Source organism: Calypte anna, chromosome 5A, assembly GCF_003957555.1.
Source record: "Calypte anna isolate BGI_N300 chromosome 5A, bCalAnn1_v1.p, whole genome shotgun sequence".
NCBI classification, from domain to species: Eukaryota; Metazoa; Chordata; class Aves; order Apodiformes; family Trochilidae; genus Calypte; species Calypte anna.
Genome location: NC_044251.1, coordinates 39,903,561 through 39,921,691, shown reverse-complemented (window position 1 = coordinate 39,921,691; position 18,131 = coordinate 39,903,561). Strand labels below are relative to the sequence as shown.

The 18,131-nt window shown below is 46.7% G+C and overlaps 1 protein-coding gene across 5 annotated transcripts in view; it reads left to right on the top strand.

Moving 5' to 3' along the window:
- Positions 1-1,171: 1,171 nt before the first annotated feature.
- KTN1 (kinectin 1) overlaps positions 1,172-18,131 on the top strand; it is a 78,191-nt gene continuing 61,231 nt past the window's right edge. For all 5 annotated transcript variants that reach the window (XM_030452130.1, XM_030452129.1, XM_030452128.1 and 2 more), the window contains exon 1: positions 1,172-1,281. The gene's annotated coding sequence lies outside the window, so the exon portion shown is untranslated. The remainder of the gene's footprint in view (positions 1,282-18,131) is intronic.

The window sequence follows — 18,131 nt, the reverse complement described above, 5'->3', positions numbered from 1 at the left end:
TCCTGGTGAGATTCACACGCTTGGGTGGGGGGGGAGATCCCTGTGTTTCCCTGCGTGGGGGAAGGTCCTGGGGGGATTCATATGCTTGGGTGGGATCTGGATTGGGAAGATCCCTGTGTTTCCCTGTGTCGGGGAAGTCTGGGGGGATTCACATGCTTGGGTGGGGGGGAGATCCCTGTGTTTCCCTGTGTGGGGGAAGTCTGGGGGGATTCATATGCTTGAGGGGGGGTCTGGATGGGGAAATCCCTGTGTTTCCCTGTGTGGGGGAAGTCTGGGGGGATTCATATGCTTGAGGGGGGGTCTGGATGGGGAAATCCCTGTGTTTCCCTGCGTGGGGAAGGTCCTGGGGGGATTCAAATGCTTGGGTGGGATCTGTGTTTCCCTCCGTGAGGGAAGGTCCTGGTGGGATTCACATGCTTGGGTGTGGGGGAGATCCCTGTGTTTTCCTGCGTGGAGAAGGTCCTGGGGGGATTCATGTGCTTGGGTGTGGGGGTCTGGATGGGGAGATACCTGTGTTTCCCTGCGTGGGGGAAGTCTGGGGGGATTCATATGCTTGGGTGGGACCTGGATTGGGAAGATCCCTGTGTTTCCCTGTGTGTGGAAGGTCCAGGGACGTTCATATGCTTGTGTGTGGGGGAGATCCCTGTGTTTCCCTGCGTGGGGAAGGTCCTGGGGGGATTCATATGCTTGGGTGGGATCTGGATTGGAAAGATCCTTGTGTTTCCCTGCGTGAGGGAGGTCCTGAGGATAGGGGGGGAATTCCCGTGCTTGGAGTGGATGCACCCACACGTGTGGGAAAGCTGAGTGGGAGGATCCCGGCGTGCGGGAGGTCTGGGGTGTGTGTGTGTGTGCGTGTGCGTGATCCCTGGGGATCCCCCGAGTGGGAGACGTCGGGGGGGTGGGGGGGGGAAGGAGTGTGTGGGATTAGGGGGAAAGGTTCGATCCCCACTCCTGCGTGGGGCTTCCCAACGCTGGGGTGGGCTCTGCCCCCACACCATCCCCCCCGAGGCGGGGCCGGGGACCCCAGCGGGCGGAGCGGGGGAGAAGCAGCGGCGCGGCCTCGCCTTTAACGGGCGGGAGGGGAGGGGAGGGGAAGGGGGAGGCCGGGTTGGGCCGGGCCGGGCCGGGTCGGCGGACGTGTGGTGCCGCCCCCTCCCTCCTTCCCTCCCGCCCTCCCATCCCTTCCTGCCCGCCAGCGCCGCGCAGGCACCGGTTCGCTACCGCTCCGTCCCCGCTCTGCTCCGCACGGCCTGGCTCGGGCTCGGCCTTCCGCGCCTCACGGTGAGTCCCAAGCCGGGGAATTGGGGAGGAGGAGAGGGCTGAAGCGAGGCGGTCCGAGCCGGTAAGGCGGAGGAACGGGCCCTGCCCGCGGCCTGCCCGGTAAGGGGCGGCGGGCCTAGGCCTCGGCGTGGCCGGGCCGCGGGCGGGCGGTGCCGGGCAGGTGGGCGGCGGGGAGGACCCCGGGGCTGCGGTCACCGCTGCCCTTTGCTGAGGGAAGGGGTCTGAGGGCAGAGGTTGCGCCGGGGAGAAGCCGCTGCCACCCGAGGCCGTGGGGCGGCTGGTGCCGGGGGCCTCCGGGTGTCGGGGGAGGGAGCGGTGGCTTCCCGGGCCGGCTGCCGGTAACCTTCCCGAAGCCAAGCTAAGCGGTAAAAATGAGAGGAAATAAAATTATTGATGTGCCAGGCGTCTTCTCTGGGTCTGCGGTGTTATCTTCCCTTTACCAGAGGCGTGAGCCTGGGAAGGGCGGCTAAGTTAAGGGAAAAAAAAAAAAAAAAAAAATTAACCCTGCTCAAAATGTGATTTATAAAGATTTCCCGTGGCTTTCAGCTCGCTGGATAAGGGGAGGTGTGAAGCGATTGCTGCAGCGCCGGGCTGGCCTGGCAAACTTTAGTGAAGCATTGCGCTTCCAGCAGCCCGGCCCATTTTGTATTCCTCTGGGGGTGTTAATTGCTCTGGACGAGACCTTCTGCTTCCCCTGCCCTTCCTAAAGCTGTGTCTGTCAGCGCTGTTTGGGTTTTTTTTTTTTTTTAAATTGCCCCTTTGGTACAGCGGTGTTAATGCCCCTCCTGCCTCTCCCCATCCTCTGGTGTGCGGGGTGTGGAGGGGGGAAGGAAAGTTCAGGTGGCAAAGCTGCATCTTTTGTACCCAGCTGACTTGGGCTGATGAAGGATTTTAATTAAGGAAGTGGTTATTAAGAGTCGTGCATCTTCTCTGCATTGGGCAATGCTAAACGCTGCTCTCTTGTGATGTGCATACACCTGTGGGCTTGAGGCTTGGCACTCTGTAACCTTCTTTTTTTTTCCCCCTCCCCAAAGGCTCTGCTGTGTATTTTGGGATCACTGTTGGAAAAACCCTCTAAAATCATTTCTTGCTTGGTGGAACAGGAACTGAGCTGATACTCTGCTGCGTTCCCTTCTGTTTAAAATTATCACTTTTTATTTTCACCTTCAATGTTTCCATTGCTGCCTCTGTCCAACCACACACCTGCTATTTAGTAGCCAGAACTGACAAGTTCTACTTAATGCCTCTTTACATATGGCAAGGCACAAATCCCTTGCTAGAAAGCCTGAATAGATTGCTGTGAAAGTTAAAAGGGGATTCAGTTCCCACGTTCCTCCTCCTTTCACATTTTTCTTGCCTGTTCTCTCCGTGGATTGCTAACGTCCTCCTCTTTGGTTTGGGCTGGAAGCATTTCTCTGCCTTGTGGACCTCTTCCCTATAACTGCACTATAATTTCTGTCCCTGAACAGGCTATGCAACTCGCTTTACCACATATTTTTTCTCTTGCCTCATGTGCTGATGCTGCTTTCTGCGTACAGTGATTAAAATAACTTTTCCATGTAACTGCTGAGGGGAAAGGAGAGAGGGGTTTGGAGAGAAATCCTAATTCTCTGTTACAGCCAAAAACCTTTTTTGTTAGTATTTTTTTTTTCCACCCACCCCTTATCTGGCCAGTCTCAAGTGGATGATGCATTCTGCTCTCAGAAGTCGCAGTAGAATATGAAGAATATAATTAGTTTTGAATTTGATCCTTTATTCCCTGCTATCATAAAAGCTCTGTTACAGATAACTCAGCCTGCTAACTTTGTTTTTTGCAGTGCCTTGAAGAAAAGGGAAAGGCTTACTCAAGCCTGTGTAAACTCTGTGTTACTGGGTGAGCCACCTAACAGCTTTCCATTGCATCATCTGCTCTTACTCTTGGTGCTGGCTCAAAAGTGTCTAATCATTGCTTGACCCTCTGTAATATAAACCCAAGGCTGACAAAATCCTTCCTAAACTGAAATTCCCTGGGGATTTCAGATGTGTATAGATTAAATAAGTTTTTGACTAGCACCCTTAAGCATAAGGACAAGCAGGGAGGGGACATGTTTTATTTTAAGCCTTGAACTTGGTTGCTCCTAATCCCTTCCCCTGCCTCCTGCCAAGACTCCCACCTCTTGCTGTTGACTTCTTGAAAGCTTCAGCTCCCAAGTTTAGTTTCCTGCTCAGACCTCAGTTACGTGCCTGAGTAAATAGCAGGAATGCTCCCCGTGCCATCCTGGAGGGGTTGGGTGGAGAAGAAGCAGAAGACAGGAAGGTAATTCTTCATTCCTGCTGTCTGTCTGCTCCAAAAGCCGTGGCAGCAAGAGAGCTGATGAGAACCTGGGAGTGGAAGGGAGTCCCCAATCAAGTTTAGTTTCCCTGTCCATGCTGGGGCTGCCTTTGGTATCATAACTGTTTTTAAGGTGAAACTTGATGTGTTTATTCTTTGCCCCCCCCCCCACCTTCATGGGAAAAGCACTGGAGAGCCTCTTCTAAGCCTTGGAGAAATTGCTGAATTTCCATCCTTGCTGTGTCTGTGGTCTGCCCATTGAATTTGTTTTTTTTTTTCTGGTGTTGTCGTTTGCTTTAAAGGATTGTTCTACCCTGATGTAATTAGAGGCAGCAATTGGATCCCCTCCTGACCATTTGTTTTGATTAATGAAACAAGGAAAAGTCTTCAAGTCTCTCCCTATTGTTCTCTTGTCAATATTCTCACAATTTCCTTATCAGTGCAAACCTTTTGCTTTTACCTATCAAAACCTTTTCAATATACAGGGAATTTTATGCATCTGCATTTAGATCTAAAGTTTCCTCCTCTGTGCTGGCAAAGCAGCAGGAATGGCCTATTAAAAAAAAAAAAAGAATATTTTTGGGGGGCCTACTAGCTGTGCTAAGCTTTCAGACTTTTTGACATTCCTTGGGTCATTGTTTGAGGCTAATGAGATAGGGAGTTGCTGGGCTAAATCTGTCCCAGACAAATCCCTTCTTATTAATGACTGTGCATAAACTATGGAGATGATAGATTGGAGAATCACCAGCTCATGACTCTCAGGAATGTGTTTCTCCTCTCATCCTTCTGCAGGATGTCTAAGCAAATGAGATACATGATACCTTTAGAAAACCCATCATTTATTTGTGTTTTTAGAAGTGTAAAAGCCTTCTTCCTCTTTGCATGCCTCAACTCCAGCTGGCTGGGGGAGACAGGTTGCTTCTGAGCTTTGAAAAGTTTCTATTTCGTGCCAGAATGGAGCCTCAAAGGTAATTTCATACCATGTGGATTTCTTGGCACTTTTTTCATGCTGATGCCTGTGGTCTCAGTGTTGGGAACATCTCTGTGCCTGTTGGTGTGGGCATTGTGTGAGAGTCTTGGATTCCTGCTTTTTCCCCCCCCCCCATAATGATTAACACTGGCTGTTATCCCCAGGGAGATGGGAGCAGCAAGCACCATACCTTGACCTGGACTCTGCTGCTTCTTCCAATTGAAGAATTATTTTTAACTGGTGGTGGGGAGAGAAGCAGAGTAGATCCAGGTGCTTCTCTGAGCAGGGAGACAGTACAGAGGCATCTGCAATTCCTGCCTTTCCTCTGTGAGGTTTTTTTTCCCCCCCAGGTGAGAAGCAAAGAAGCATCTGTGCCAGGCTCCCTGTGTTTGAACTCATCCTCCCTCGGTTGCCAGTGTGCAGGAGTGCTGCACTCTAATTAGATTATATTAGAATGAATAAGTGAATCTTAATAAATGAGCTTATCAGGGCACTGTCAGGTCAACTTAGGCCCTAAATATAGGGAGTGGGTAGAGTGCTGGCTTGGTGCTCCACCTATCCATACAGCAAAATTAAACTGAGATCTCCTGGGAACACATAAATTGTTCTGCCTTCTCATCCTGTCAGCTTGGATGCTCCAGTGTCTTGGTACAAGAAATGCCAAAATCCACTCAAATATGGGCATTCTTTAATTGAAGCTTGGTGGGGAGTTGGAAGTCGTGCCTGTGGAAACTGTAATAATCTGAGGTGCTAAAGAATGCAAATCTGATGATCCTTTTTAATGCTTCCCTTTTTTTTTAAATTAAGTAAGTCTCTTAGATGCCATAGAAACCAGGGAACCAGAGAAATGGTTTCAGTAGTACATATGGACAGGAAAACTCTGAAACAAACTTCTTCAACTCTAAATCAAATAAAGAATGCTCTCTTCTCTTCTTGCAAATCTATCATTCAAAGAAGTAGTTTAGGAGCTTCAAGCCTTGGATAGTGGTGTGCAGTGTGTGTGGGATGGGGCAGGAACCAAAGGATTTTGGGGTTAATCACAGGAAAAATAGTTACTTTTATACAGTGCTCCTCCTTGTTTTCTACAAGGTTCCTTGTTCTTCTTAGTGCTTTGTGGCTGCCCTGTTTATCAGCCCTAAATTCCTGTTATTGAAGAGAAGTAGATGATGTTCCTTCCCCCTTTCTTCCCAAGAAGACTTATTTAGAAGAGTAGCATTTTTTTTTTCCAAAGGAAACCTCATTGCTTGTAGATCACCCAGGCTGTGTTACAACTCTGAGAAAGTGCCTGTAAATTAGTAACATGGGCAAGCTATTAATTTTCCTGCACTAATAACCCCTCTTAAAAATACTCTTGTCCTCCGCTAGCAGTAACAGCTCCCTGCTGCTGTCACTGTCAGGTGTGCAGGATTTTTAGTGGAAATAAAGTTGGGAAGTGGCATTTCTTGCAGGTTTTTGCTCTTTGTACCTTCCTCCTGGCTAAGCCTCCTGCTTGTGCTGTTCTATCTGGGTCTGCTTGCAGCCAGGCAATCCTGGAAATCACTGCTCTGCTCCAGAACAGCCAGTCCATGGTTAAACACTCCCCTGCTGCAAAAAACATCTTGAAGCCCTTTCATGCTGTAAAGTTGAGGAAATAAGAGCAAAACTCCTGGTTTCCTTCAGGTTGTTGTTGGATGAATCATTGAGCATCAGGGAGGGCTTTTTCCGTCCTAGAAGAGGTGTGTTTGGTGATGTTCAGCAAAACCCAAGTTCTCATTTTTTGGTTGCCTGTGTTAATTGAATAGTTAAACTTCCCAGGCTGCCTCTCCAATGTCTGGCTTCTTGAGCATGTGTTGAATGACCCAGGGAAAATAAAGCTTGGGATCAGAATTACGTGGGTGTCAAAGGCTTTTAAAGCCTGGTATATTTATGCCTCTGATTCATGGAGCTTCCAAAACCAATCCAGCTCTCATCCTGAGGGGGGGAAGTACCTCTGTCCTGTGTTATCATCTTTCTTTTAGCTGTGTCACCTGCCAGAGCAATAGAAACTGACCCTGAGTTATTTTGGGCTCCTTATTCTTTTGCTTCCAAATCCCACCCTGCAATGGTTTCTTGAAGAAATGCTGCCTTGGTTCTGCTTTAACACTCCTGTATGGACTGCAATTGGTAAGCAGGGTATTTTATTTCAGAGCTGTGACAAATTTCAGTACATCTTGTTGCTGTCTGTGATGTGAAAGGTGTCTTTTGTCTGCCTGCAGCCACACAGGAAGGAAGTTGTTGAGGCCAGGAGATAAGAGTGCTACCTCCTCCCCTGCCCACGGGTGAGCTGCTTGCTCCTCAGCTCCCTGGTTTTTCTCTTCCTGGCCTCCTTGTAGTAGGGTGGAGAGGAAAAAATTCCATGGGAAAATGTGAGTGGACTCATAATCTATTTGCAAGTGCGTGGCTGTCAAGGGAGATGATGACTAAGCTATTGCACAAGGTGCAGCTCTTAGGGGAGTGTGCCAGGATTGGGCTGGATTGTGACTGACTGATAAGAGAGCCTATAACATCAGTCAGCTGATAATTTTATTATTGCTGCTTTAATCTGACCACTGGCTACAAGTAGGTTTTTTTTTTTTTTCCCCTCAGCCTGTTTGTTGTGGAATTTTAAGTTGAAAAATCCATACTCTTGAGTATGAAGAAGAAAAAAAAAATCCAATTTACTGGAGGAAGTGAATGGTTGGTGAGCTGCTGCTGAGTGGCATTGGTTTTAAAGCTGATGACTTGCATTTGGCTTGTGGAGGGGTCTCTCTGCCAGGTGCTTGCCTTGTGCTGCTGCCAGGATCTCCCAGAGGATTATCCACCTGTCCTGGCTTGCAGGCAGGGTGGAAGGTGATTATTTTCCCATTTAACCCAAGGGAAAGCTGAAGCCAAATACCTGTGGTTGGAGATGCCAAGAGGTCAGCAGCAGAGCAGCTGCTTGGTGCTGTTCCCTTGGGCCCATTGGTGTCTGGGTTTGCTGGGCGTGGCAGGTGGTGGGTGAGTGGGAAACTGTTCTGCTGTGATCAGGGCTGTTCCCACCTGGTCCTTCTCTTCAGGTGTGGATGGGAGGCCCAGCCTGGTCCCAGGAAGCAGTGTTTCTTCCTGCCTTCCAAACCAGGCTGATGATGCTCAGTGCTGCTTTGTCCACTAAGTGGATGTTGTGTGGGGACATCCCAGCTTGGCTTTCATGAAGGCTTTGTCTTTTTCATAAGGCTGTGCTGTGCCCAGTACTTAAAAACAAGGATGTGAAACCATCTGCAGCATCTCTGCTGCCCTGCTTCAGCTCCAGGTACACCTGAACACCAGCTCCAGCAGATCATACCCAATTGGGCTTCTGCAGGACATCTTCCAGCATGAGAAATAATCCAAGTACAGCAGTGCTGTGCTAGGGAGGGTCCTTCCCCTGAGGCTAGGTGGGGGTTTTTCTGCCCCTTTTAACTTGCTGTCCTCTGCTGAGACTCAGCATGTCCTTCCCTTGCATCAGGTGGCACCTGGAGTTCTCAGGGGGGTGCAGTAGTTGGGGAAGAATGGAGTTTACAGGTGGATGCTGTGTCCTGTGTCACACCTGCAGGTCCTTGCTGGTGTAAATACCTGTTGGCAGTGTGTGTGTGGCCTCAGCTGTGCTGGGCTGATGCAGACACTGTGATGTGCTGCTTTTCCTCTTGGCACTGCCTTGGTTTCTATTTACAGCTGTGGTGCTGGAGGCCCATTAAAGCTTCACTTCTTCTCCATGCTGAAACTCTGATCAAGGAGGACCTGTCTGCCCTAATGCTTCCTGAGAAGTTGGCCTTGCCAAGCCTAGCATGGACAGTGAGAAACATTGTCCAGAAAACAGGCAAAGGGAGCACCTCAGAACCTTGGAAACCACCAAGCTGCTGGGAGGAGGATTTGGGAAGGTCATGTTCAGATTTTACTGGGTGCTTTGAGCTTTCCCATGGCAGCTCAATGGGGAGCACCACCAGTCCTCCCTTGTTACCTTTACTTAAGGTCATTTCCATATCTACAGCTTCTGCTACACTGCTCCTAGGATTGGGTTGCATGCTAAATTTAGTAAACCTCTTCACAGCTTAGTGTGTGTGTATGTAAAACCAGATATATATATATATGTTTTTTTTTTTTTAAAGTAGCTTTTAATGGCTTAGAGCCTAGTACAAAATGCACAATAAAGTGAGGCTTTCTCTGCAGGGGCGGCAATGCACCAGGCCAGGGGTGGGAGGAACAGGGATGCTGCTTCTCTGCCTTGGGGGTCTTCAATACATGGAGCTGGTTCTGTGGTGGGAGAGCTGCTGGTGCACAATTGAGGCCTGGATGCCACAATCTGCAGGCTGAGGAGATGTGGAAAGTGATAGCAAAGGGGTTAGGTTTCAGAAGTTTGAAAGGCTTGTGAAAATTCTTGTAATGTTTCCATTACACGTCTGCTTTTCAGCCCCCACCCTCCAGCTTCTACCTCTTTTTCTGTGCTGTTTGGGTACTAAAAGAAGAATGTCTTGGCTTCAGGTCTGTACCTATTTCTAAGTGGATTTCTTGCTGGTCTACTGGAGTAATAGTTTGAGGTGAAACCAGATTTGGAGGCAAGGAAGTTCAGGTTTATGTGGTTGGAGTGAAGTGTTTGTTCAGTCTTTACATGCTAAAGGAAGAGCAGATAGTGGGACAGCAAAGCAAAGGGAGTGAGAACTCAGAGAAACATGAGAAATGACCTCAATTACTCTGCATTTCTGTGCCTGAGCATTTTTAGGCCTTTTTAACAACCTGGTGTGTTCTCAAGTTCAGATCAGCAAGGCTGGGTGTGTTTGGGTGGGTGTGCATGCATCATTATGAGGCTGTTTTTGGGGAAGAAGTCTGGGCTGTTGGGTTATTGACTTGAAATCAAAATTCTGAAAGGAGTGAAGAGTTTATTTGAAGTTCCTTTGGGAACCTTACAGACTTGGTCCTTATGATCTCAAGTGGAAAAACCCAGGAAATCCTTAGAGATGCATTTTCAACACATCTTTTTAGGGGGATTCTCATGGGTTGTCTCTCAGCTCCCAACATTATGTGAGCTGACACAGTGGACTCAGACCAGGATGGCAGAGGGGTGTTGCAGGATCTGAGGAAGGTGGTAAAAGACATCTCCTTCCCCACATGGCCCAGGTGTCATTTCAGTGTACTAGGCAACTCTCTGAAGGAGCTGGAGCCTTTTCCCTGATGCTGGCTGGGGTCTGCTCCTCTGTCTGCAAATACTGCCTTGGAGTCTGCTGGAATACTGCACTGGTTCCTGAGTCTGTGACCTCCTTAAGCTGCCTGCCCAGGTCACCAAGGGGTTGTGCACAAGCTATGTGTGATTTCTTTCTGTGTGACTACCTTCAGCAGCCTGCTAAATGCAGCTCAGATGTTACCAAGGTGAGAAAAAAAAGTCTTAAGGAGTTTGTGGTGCTGCTTTCCTCAGTGTGGAAGTTGAAAAGCTGGTGTCTTGAGTGGGGATGGAGGCAGTGAGGTCCCTGTCAGAGTGCAGGAGGTGTTGGGGATAGGTGAGGATATGAGCTCTTAATGCTGTCCTTGGTGAGTGTGCTGCATGCCTTGTTTTGGAGTTGTGCCAGTGGAGGTTTAGATAACATATTAAAAGAAACTTCTTTACAGAAAGGGTAATGAAACCACTGGCAGAGGCTGCCCAAAGGAGGTGGTCCCATCACCATCCCTGGAGGTGTTTAAAGGACTTGTAGATGTGGTGCTTAGGAGCATGGTTTAAGCACTGGGCTTGGTAGAGTTGGGTTAATGGTTGGACTCATGGCCTTAAAGGTCTTTTCCAAGCAGAATAAGACTAATTCTGAGTGGAGAAGTACCTAAATAGATTACTGGTCTCAGAAGAGAAATGACTGCTGTTCAGCAATTTCTTAAACTTTTAGATGGGATTTAAAGTTCAGCTCAGAATGCAATTTATACTTTGAAAATACACTGGGGGTAACTTGTGTGGAGCCAGTGCAATAGGGATTTCTTTTAAAGCCTCTTTAGTTCATTAACCACTTTGAAACTTTATTTCTAAGGGCATCAGCAGCACCATGTTCTATAACATAAAGGATCTAGCTTGGATATAGGAGTGCTCTCTTTATGCCTGTATGATAACATACTTTGGGATAGATGTTGAAGGACAGCTTTGCTATGGAGCAGTCAAACTAATTCATATCTGCTCTGGAATTCTTGGCAAGAGAAATCTGTTCAATAGGAGCAGAAATTTGCAGCCTTTGGTGCAAACTTGTGCTGGAGCAGAAGTATCAGTGTTGTGGGAAGCCCATCACCAGCAGAAGTTCTGTGGTCCTCTCCACATCCCCTTTTTTTGAAGGGATCAACAATGCTGCAACCTGGGAAATGATTTTAAATTTAATGCCTAGCTGTAATAAAATCCAACCCCTCTTTTGGAGGTGTCATTCCTCATGTAAGTATGGATTAAAACTGATTGATGGCTGCTAGCAAAAGTGTGGTAGATGCCTCTTGTATCAGTTAAAATCTTCCCTGCAATCCTAGGGCTCTGGCTCACCTCTGGAGTTCAGTGGCAGGAATGGTGAGTGGGTTCACAACCAGGTAAAATAAAACACAGCACCCATGCTCTGCTTGGAGGCTGCAGATCTGCTCTCACAGCACTGACTGCTTCATGGAATTGATGCTTGAGGGTGTTTTTTTTCCAACTTGTGATCAAAATGCATTCATGGGCTGTCCCTACCCATTTGTTCCTATGCCAGCATTGTGCTCTGCCTTGAACCCCACCCTGCAAGGTATGAGCCAGAGGAAGCTGATCCCTGGGGTCTGGCCCTTGTTAGCTTGGGTGTAGTTCACAGGAGGAACCAAGGGTAGCAAGCAATGCCTGCTCAAGCCTGGCTGTTGGGGTTTTCCAGTATTTTGGTGACTTTAGAGTAAGAAATGCAAAAATAGACATGCTGATGCAGTGCTTACCCAGCTGTGCAGGCTGAAGAGGAGGCAATTCCAGCCTGGAGAGGCTCATAGTACTCATACTTCCCAAGTCCTAGTTTGGCACTCCTGCTATGCATGTTGATGATAACTCTATTTATGATACCTCTGTCAACTTGTAGGATCTCTTGACTTGTGTAGTCTGCATTTGTCCTATTGTCTTTGCCTAAACTCAATGCCCTTGTAAAATCTTGGGGTTCAGACCTAACTGCATACCCTGAGATTGAAACTCTTGGCATGTTTGAAAATTTATTCCTGCTCTGTGAGCTATAATCAAGTGATGAATACTTTTTTTTCCACTTTTTTATTTCATTATACTGGATGGGGTGAGAAGGAAGGAAAATCTTGCCTGTTGATTTTTATCTCCCTTTCCATCTGAAGAATTATCAAGGCTTAGCCTAATAATGGGGTCCAGCAGTCTTGTTGCAAATGTTGCTTTCTGATGCTCTCATTTAGCTAGGTCTGTGCCACACTTAAAGTAATTTTGATGCAGCAATCACACATTTTTCCCTTAGAAAAGCCTGAAATCACTCAACTGCTCAAGACATAATGTGTGCATTAAATAGTTATCTTCAGGTAGTTAGAAGCAACCACATGAAAGCATCTCCATCTGATATAATTCACAAGCATTTAAGAGTTTTTGATTTCCTTCTATGAGTTAACAGCTCTTTAACTTGCAGCCTCTTTCCAGTGCAGATCAATCTCATTTTCCTTTAGGAATTCCACCAGAGGAGAGCATCCATCTGCTGGCAGCCTCTCCTTTTGTCCAGTGCTGTTTAACAATGGGATCATTGAGTCACTGAGAGGTTAACGAAGCAATTTTTTCTTTTTTTTTCTTTTTTTTTTTTTGTCAGTGGTCCAATCTCTTTGTATGGTTGTGTGGAACAGCAGACTGAACAGAAATAATGGGAAAATCTTGGTAGTGGAATGACTGAGGCTGTCATTTTACAATACCAGGGTAAAGACCTGCTTAAGCTTCAGGCTTCTGGCTGCACACAGGCTGGTTGATAACAAATCCCTCTGCAAAACCATGAAATATTAAGTTTCTCTGCATCCTTTGTACTTAGCAGTGGAGCAAGGGAGTTCTGAACAGTTAGAGTTAGTCCAGCAGTAGCTTCCCAGTAAGTATTTAGAATGGTTTTGTTCCAACAAGTCTTTAGGGGTTTGGCATTTGAAAAAGGGTGAATTGGAGCCCTTAATGATGAAGTGCAGGAACAATTGCAGTGGGACAGCCAGGCAGCAGTCCAGCTCCTCTCTCACTGAGCAAGCAATGCTTTTGTGCTGTGCCATCCCACTGCACAAATGACCATAGCAGGCTGTGGCTAGATTGATTGATTTTGATGTCTTTTAGGAAAAGGTTTGAAAACTCTCTTTTTGGGTTTATCACCATAGTCCTTTGGGCCCTGTTGGCTCTGAGCAAATCTGTTAGGGTGGCAGCTGAGCCACCAGGATGAAAAACCAGCTATGAAATCCAAGTTGTACTGGGATACCAGTGGCTTGGGTTGTGTAGGTGCCATGACAAAGTAATTGCAAGGAAAATCTGGTGGTTTTTTTTTCTTTTTAAGAAAAAATTTACTTATTGCAAAGGTTGTCAGGCCCTGGCTGCCCAGGGCAGTGGTGGAGTCCCCATCCCTGGAGGGATTTCCAAGCTGCTTAAGTGTAGAACATGGTTTAGTGGTGGCCTTGGCAGTGCTGGATTAATCATTGAAGTTGATGATTTTAAAAGTCTTTCCAACCAAAATGATCCTAGGAAGGAGCAGTATTTTGCTGGCAGCCTGGGTCCTTTGTGTGTGGAGGTGATGAAAAGTTTTGAGGAGTTTGGGGGAATTCAGCATGGGAAGGTGCAGAGTGGGGTTGTGCTCTGCAGTTTGTGGCTGAGGTCACCCAGGGCAGGGAGAGACTTCCCTTCCCCTCTTATCAGCCCAGGAATGAGGGTATCCCTTGCTCAGCAGAGCTGGGGGACTCTCACAAGTCCATGCTGGCAGCAGCACTCCAAGAAATCCTCCCCTTTTCCCTTTGGAGCATCTCTCCAGGCTGGGTTTCTCCTACAGTTTGTGCCAAATTGCACTCAGTATCAGGGGCATTTGCTCTTTGCTCCAGGTGTGTCATTAGCTGAAGATGCCATTTCTGAGTTGGCTGATGATACCTTCACCCTGGTGTGAAGGAGCTGATGCTGGGAAATAGAAAATACAGAACTCCTCTGGGACACAGCTTCACTTTTTCTTTTTTTTTTTTCTTTTTCTGTGCCTTTGGCAGCTGGTGTATGTGTGGCAGTGCCTTCTCCTGTTGGGAATGTTAAAAATACACACTACAGTTTTCCTTTTGGACATACCAAAATATATTAATGTGCTGCTGCTTTGATTACTCATTTCCTCTTCCTTTGTTCCTTTTGCAACAGGGTGAAAGTCTGTGGCCACATACTTCAGTAAAATCTTGTCTGGTTAAGAAGTCTGAAGCTAAATAGATTCTCCTGCCTTAATACCTGTCTTTGTTGGCAGAAGAAAACTTCTGTTCTTCTCTGTTAAATACACATTTAAAAATAAAACTGGATAAAGTCACTTTTATGCTATTCAGACTAAGAATATCTTTGCTGCCTGATTCATTTTTATAGGGGAGAGAAATCTGAACAAAGTTAATACTCCTACCATGAATTTAATATATTCTTGCAGGAAAACTTGGGTGACACATTGCTATAGGGAAATTGTGAAGTTTTCTCCTTTATTTCAAGGCTTCTTACCTTCTCCCTGTGCCATCACCTCAGTTGGAGGGATGGCTCCCTGCTCCCTGAGTTCCTCTAAAACCTTGCTCACTGTGGGTGGAAACTTTGTGAAAGCCCCAGCATGAAGCTGGCTGTACCTGGCTTAGTTGTGGGATTGCTTTGGCAGTCTCCTTGGGTGTGGAGGTACAAAAATGAATAAATTCAGTTATAGAGAACTGAATTCAGCTGGAGAAATTCTGTCTTAACAGCTCTTCAAATGACTTTGATTATTTTTGTGCTACCCCCTTGCTGCTTCTCCTGCTTTGGCAAGAAATTTGGAGGAAAGCTTTAGCACCAAGTGGTCTGGAGACCCACAGAACAAGTGGTAGGGTTTGAAACTTTCTTGGAGAAGTTCAAGTTTCCCAAAACATCCCCTGACTGATCTAGTTAAGAGCAAAGCTGAGCAGAAATTTGGAGAGCCCAGCAAGAAATGAAGACGAACCTTTTTGTAGGTATGTGCAAGCTTCAGAAATACATCCCCTAAACACAATCCCATTCTTGTTAGCAGTCTGTCATGGTACTCTCATGATTCTGCTGCTGAGGACATCTGCTTTGCCCTGAATTCCAAGCAGAGGACAGCTTGTGCCTACCCAGGGAGGTGAGCCTGAGGATAAATGGGGTTGTTGGGGCTGTGTGAGGCTCCCGGGCAGGTTATTACCTCTTCTGGCATGAATAGGCAGATAGTACACTTGGGTCTTTTCCTTGACTATTTGCAGCTCTTGTGTATAAAACCCTGGGTTGGTTTTTAATGAGCATTAGCCTCCCAGTAGTCAGATGCCATTCATACTTTCACAGTGAAATTCAAAGGCAAAAAAAAAAAAAAAAGCTGGACTGGAGGTCTTTTCCTCTTTTGTTTCTGCTTCCTCTTTGCATTTATTTTTAAAAATCTAAACAAGAATACATAATACAGGAATGTATATTTAGATAGCTATATTTATTGTATTTACTAGAGGAAGGAGCAGGTTTCATTCCAGCTGTTTTTAATTTGCAGATTGCTGTGAAACTATGAGAGGAATTTGAGTACTGAGAAACTACTGCTTGTACCTGCTTTCCTCTGCCTTTCTGTGCTTCCAGAATTGAATTGGATTTAAGGACAGGAAAGGGCTGTAGCAGCTCCAAATTTCTCCAGAGATGTGTTTTGGGTTTTTTTGTTTTTTTTTAATATACTTGGAATTTGAGGCTCTGCCTCTTTTGTGACTGGAGGAGAGTCAACTGGATAATTGCTTTGGGTGTAGTAGAGCTTGTTTTAATCAAGTGAAGGTAGTAGAGCATGGCAAGGAGAGGTACAGAAGTCTCAGAATAAATATCCTTATGCTACTCCTGTGTCAGAGCAGGATTAAGCTGTGCTGGAGTAAGATACCCTGATACCCTCCCAGCTAAGTCAGTTCACCTGCCTTGTTCCCAACTTTGGGAATGACTGTGCATGCAGTGATGTCAGCAGATGGAGCAGGGGCTAAGATGGGTGATGAGGAGCTTTGTGACCCCAGCTGTAAAGGACATGCAAACAGTTTTGCTGGTGATGCAAAAAAACCCTGTGTCCCAGGAAAGGCTGAAACCCTGAGCAGACCCAGCTCTATCTGCCACCAGTTTGGGGGCAGGATGGCTGCACTCTGAGGCTTTCTCTGGATCTGAGGTGAAGATTATACTGTGAATATATATTTACATATATGTAAATATGTGTGTCCCAGGAAAGGCTGAAACCCTAAGCAGACCCAGCTCTATCTGCCACCAGTTTGGGGGCAGGATGGCTGCACTCTGAGGCTTTCTCTGGATCTGAGGTGAAGATTATACTGTGAATATATATTTACCCAACAGACTGCAACAGATGTCAGAAGGTCTTTGTTGAAGGGAATAGTGGCTTTAAACTTGTGTAAATGGCTTTTGTGTCTGGTAAATCTGAGCTTCCATGGACTGTCATATGGACTTGGCTTGTACAAACCTCTCTTCACTTTCCAGACAGCTGACTGCAATAACAAAACAGGCATGGCCTGCTTCTTCCCTCCTATTTCAGGTGTGGTTGGGTGTGTTTAATGCTGCTTCCTGCCTGACCCAAGAGTCCCAGCATAAATCTGTACCTGGCTGCTGGTGCTGGCTGGGATGGTGTTGCAGGAGAGCTCTTGATACTCAGAATACCCCATGACATGCAGAACTCCTGCTCAGACTGGTAAACTAAACTCAGCTTTGGCCACTGATCTCCTCAATTTATCTCTTATTTTTAGTATGTAATCCTGCATTAGGATGGTCTTGGCAAAGCCCCAAGTTCCAGCATTGCCTGCAAAACCAGAGTTTTATCAATGCTGGGTTTATGATAAGGTATTTGTTGCACCTTGAGCAAGCCAGACCTTGCAAAGCAGCTGGGGGGGAGATTAATCAAGCCAATATGTTGAGACTATTGGAAATGTAAACTTAATTATTATTCTGTTTTTTTTAAATACAATTAAAAGATGCAGCTGCCTTGCTGTCTGGGTTTGTTGGCTCTATCTGGCAGCTTGGGCTTTTGCTCACAGAGGCAGTGCTGCCTTTCCTTGCCTTCACATCAGAATCATGCTTGCTCTTGTGTGGCTTCTTGTACAGCCCTCACTGACCTATCCCTGCTGGTGGAATTTGGAGGATGGAAAGCAACAGATGTAACAGGGGATTCTCTGGTGTGACCAAGCCAGTGACCTTGGCTGCTATCACTGCCTGCTTGGGATGGGAGGAAAACCCTGAGCTGAGGAAACTGGTGTCTGCCTTCAACCTTTAGTTTAGATTTTGCTTCTCTTTGCTCCTTTGTGAAAAGTGAGAAAAATCAGGTTGGTTTTTTTTTTTCTTTGTATTTTAAATATCATTTCCCAGTTCCCTGTGCACTGAAGCAGATGGTGATTGAAGAGCAGAGGTTGGATCTGATCTCTGCTCACCTGGAGAGCCAGGAAGGGGGGGAAATGGTTGCCTGAAAGACTGAGCTTGCTGCTTGGGTGTTTAAATACTTCTCATGATGTGGGCAGAGCACGTCTGTACACGAGTGCATGACGGAAGGAGCCAGGGAGGCCTTGGGAACTCCCTAAAAATAAGGATGGGAAGATGCAGACTTGCTGAGTAATGTTCAGAGCCCTCTTAGGGTGCAGTCCTCCCTCCTGCTGGAAGAAAGAAACCTTTGATCCTTTCCAGGCACTTGAGAAGGAAGGTAGTGTAAAGATAATTTCTTATCTTCTGATTTTGAAGATAAGGTGTGTGTTAGAAGTGAGTGATTTTTAGGGAAATCTTAGTTTCTGGTGTCTGGTGGGGTCAAGGACTTTTTCCTCTGGCCCAGACAGGGGCCAGTTTTTATCCCAAATAACATGCACTTGCAAAAACTGCAGGAAAAGCTTTGTTTTTTTTAAGACTTTTCAGTCTTGAACAGTATCACTGTCACGATGCTCCTACTTTAGTGAGCCCTGTGAGTTTTGGAATATTTGGGCAAGCTGCTGGTCAGGAGAGCAGGGCTTGATTTTCCAGCTTCCTCCTTGCCAACAACCAGTTCTTGTGCTTTTATCCCTGGCTAAGTGTGAGCTGTTCCACTTTCACTGCTGTTAATTCCAACTCTGGGCTTTCTCCTGCAGCCCAGGTGGTTTCAGGGCATCAGCTGCCACCTGGGGAATCTCTGCCCTGCCTCAGCCTCTATCAACTTGCCTGGATGGCCAAGAAACCTCCTGAAAATCCCTGCAGATGGTAACCAGGTGCTTCCCACTATGGACCAGAGCAAGGTACTGGTGGCAGCCTGGTTGTACACCCAGCTTGGTCTCCATACTGCTGTGTTGTTGTCAGGTGTTGGCTCTGAAGAGGTATTAAAACCCAAACCAAAACCCTAAAAAAAGGGGTTTTGTTGAAGCAAAACTCCTTTTTTTCTGGAATTTAAT